At 40.1% G+C, this 3,699-nt stretch overlaps 1 protein-coding gene across 1 annotated transcript in view; it reads right to left on the bottom strand.

Annotated features, from left to right (window-relative positions):
- The window catches only part of cadps2 (Ca++-dependent secretion activator 2), a 159,242-nt gene that overhangs the window by 33,500 nt on the left and 122,043 nt on the right, over positions 1–3,699 (bottom strand). The gene's annotated exons all lie outside the window — the stretch shown is intronic.

Raw genomic sequence — 3,699 nt, 5'->3', positions numbered from 1 at the left:
GTCCCTGTTAGTGATGGCGTTGCATAGTCTGTCCACCAGAGGACGCTCTACAACGTCCCTGTTAGTGATGGTGTTACACAGTCTGTCCACCAGAGGACGCTCTACAACGTCCCTGTTACGTTGGCAACACTGATTTTTTTATTATTGTTAATGTGTTTTTGTTCAAAGGACTTTAAGTTTCATATCTTAAGTTTGTATTTGTATACACTTTATTTAACGGAACTTTAATATATTTTGATGTTCTGTTTCGACAATAAAACAAATCATTATATTATTTTAGTGAGAACTCATAAATAACTACAAATAACTAACGTTGGGGAAATCTTTTGTTACGCGTTTCTGGATTTAAAAATAAATGTGTGTATCGGCGTATCAATGTGTGGACGATATATGGGAACATCGGTTTTTAAATAACCAAATGTTAGTATCGGTATCGGCAGCAGGCAAAATGCAGCAGTCAGGAAAAATAAAAATAAAGATTTTTTTAAAGGTTTTCTCTACATCTATGAGATCTGGGTGCAGCACTCAAGCCGTTTTGGTTATTGGGAGAGCATTGACGGAGGAATAAGGGTCATGTTGTGCTGTCACTCATCACACTACAAGAAAATCTTTCATTCCCTCTGCAAAAAAACCTTTTAACCACAAAAAATAGACACAGTGTTTCAAAGATATGTTTTGAACGTGTATTTTTTTTAATGAGCCTTGTCGAATGGTTTGGGACGGACAACAACGTCATCCATCCATCCATCCATCCATCCATCCATAACGACGGCTCTAGTGTCTGGTAAAGGAATGGCACACATTCATTTCATCACATTGCAAAATAGCCAAATAAATGCCGATTTGCTCACGTTGTTATTCTCTTAATATATTCTAGGGGGTGGGGCAAGTTGCGGATCATTTGTAAGACAAGACACGTCTTTAATGTCTCCTGTAGAAGAAATCTGACGCATGAGGTTACAAAAACAAACATGGCGACACATCCCACGTGAACATACTATTGTCTAATACAAACGCGATCAACTACAGTTAACATTCACTTAGTCTCAGACCCTCCTACTCCTCTGCAGCGCTGTGTCTGGCGAGTCCACACAGCATTCTGGGATGGAAGAAAAACGTGCACTGGGTTATCGGCATTTCTTTAAACCAATTATAATCGTCTTGGGCCGGACAGAGCCACGGTGCCTCTGCAAAGTAGCCTCAGGAAGGAACATGTTTTGGTGGAACATGTGTACGTTCAAAAGTAGTTTTAGTTGTGCAACAGAAAACTCAGATTGGACAGATAGTCTAGCTAGCTGTCTGGATTTACCCTGCAGAGACCTGAGGACCAGGTAACCATAGTCCTCAGATTGGACAGATAGTCTAGCTAGCTGTCTGGATTTACCCTGCAGAGACCTGAGGACCAGGTAACCATAGTCCTCAGATTGGACAGATAGTCTAGCTAGCTGTCTGGATTTACCCTGCAGAGACCTGAGGACCAGGTAACCATAGTCCTCAGATTGGACAGATAGTCTAGCTAGCTGTCTGGATTTACCCTGCAGAGATCTGAGGACCAGGTAACCATAGTCCTCAGATTGGACAGATAGTCTAGTTAGCTGTCTGGATTTACCCTGCAGAGATCTGAGGACCAGGTAACCATAGTCCTCAGAAATCCACCAGAGGTTAGAACGCCAACACATAGAAAGAGGAAGGTGATTGTCGATGGACTTCAAGGTAAATCAAGGCCTTTTCAAACACTAAATCTATCTACTCGAGACTGTATCTTTAAAATGCTGTTAACATTTCACCACAGACGCCCTCCTCGTCAGACCGCCTCGCTGCAAACACCAAAAAGAAACCAAAAACACAGGCGAGAAGTCAGTGCAGGAATCTTTGAATTTGTCTAGGTTCAAAGAGAAAAAGAAAATCTTCCAAAATGTAAGAGTCTTGGAAAAAAAGACTGCTTTTCTGTCTTTGTTATTTTCCTTTCTCGTAGTGACAGGATGGACGGGCTTGTTTTCACCAAACTAACCAATGAAAGCAGCCAAACTCTCCGTGCTGACCTCAAAGTCAACCAATCAAACGGAGAGCCTCCTCTTCCTCCTCCGCAACTCGTCGGGCCGACAAGAGAGGAAAGTCGACAAAGAAAAAAAAAAAAAAAAAAGAAATGTTAGTTGAGCGCTTCATTAATGTTTTGTAAAAGCTTTCATTCCCCTCTTGCCTTCGTCTGAATAGGCACTCTGGCAAAAAGGGGAAAAAATGCAATCAGCACCCAGAGCGACCAGCCTTGACTCCGCAGGCTTTGTCTGTGCAGCTGAAGGAGAAAAGCACCCTCTCCAAACGGCACTCGCAGTCGCTGGAGGGGAAGAAGCGCGGAGGTTGTCTGTTAATGAGTTGTTCTTCTAAAAGCCTTCGCCGGTTCAGCCCCTGACCATCGCACCTCGAGTGCCAACGGCGAGGCTCCTCGAGGCGCGCTCCCGGCTCTCCAAGTTTGAAAAATAAAAATGTAAAAATATGCCGAGAACGGCAGAAGCGGCAGAGGCTTTGCAGAGAGGAGAGAGATACTCAACAGCCACTTGTTATTTATGAAAATAATAATAATAATGCTATTTCACCAGGGAGGTGAAATGCTGGTGATATTAAAAAAAAAATCTATTTTACAGGAAAATTCTGACCAAGCAAGCAACGGCACAGAGATAATACACGAGGAGTAATGGACAAATAATGCAGCTTTTAAATAATTCAACAACACAAAAATGCATATGTATGTGTCATGTAAATACCAGACATGATTAAAAATAGAAAAAAATCACAAAAGATAGAATTGAAGTAGATAAAATAATTTAAATAGAAAAATTACAATAAATAAAATGTTACTTAAAATGGAGTAAATAACTTAAATTTACATAAAAAAAGAAAACAATTAGGCTAGTATGTTATATAAATGATGTGTATAAAATTACATTTGTGTTAATCTAAAAATAAAATATACAATATAAAATGAAGTTTTCCAGTTTACATAAAATTGAATTAAATCTTAAGAAAAAAAGGTAAAATAAATGGTGAAAGATTTTGGCACACAAAAACATCGTAAAATAGACGTGATGCAATCAAAGTACCCGAAATACCAGAACATTAAGGACCAGAAGAAATGAAATGATATGAAATAAAACAGCATGGTTAAACCAAATGAAAATATAATTCTTTTTTTTTAAATGACACACAAATGATATTAAATTACATTTGTGTAAATGCAAATAAATGTAAAAAAATAAATAGATAAAACAATTTTTTTTTTAAATTACATAAACTTCATCTAAGATTGTTTTTTTTTAACCCATTGACAACTAGCCGGGGACGGCAGATTAACATTAGCCATGGAAACGGAAAGCTCCTTTTGCTATCAAGTTAATTAAAGGCGACGGCATACGACTGCGATATGGCGCATGCATTCAGTCGGCGAGGAGTATATGTTGAGAACAGGGCGGTGTTGGGAGGGCGGAGGCTGCAGACGAGAATAGGATGTGGTCACGTATTGTGTGAGAACATCAGCGCCTCTCTTCAGCTCCACTCCACTCCATTTGTTCTGTAATGAGAGCCAGCTTTCTCTGCACAACAGCACTTGTTAGCACAACTTCTAAACCCTGTTGTTCCCCAAATCTGTCAATCCATCCCCCGCCCCCATCACCCCCTCCCCCCATCACCCCCTCCCCTTCCCAA

Source organism: Etheostoma cragini, chromosome 8 (assembly GCF_013103735.1).
Source record: "Etheostoma cragini isolate CJK2018 chromosome 8, CSU_Ecrag_1.0, whole genome shotgun sequence".
In the NCBI taxonomy this organism is placed as follows: domain Eukaryota; kingdom Metazoa; phylum Chordata; class Actinopteri; order Perciformes; family Percidae; genus Etheostoma; species Etheostoma cragini.
This window is presented reverse-complemented; position numbering and strand designations above follow the sequence as displayed.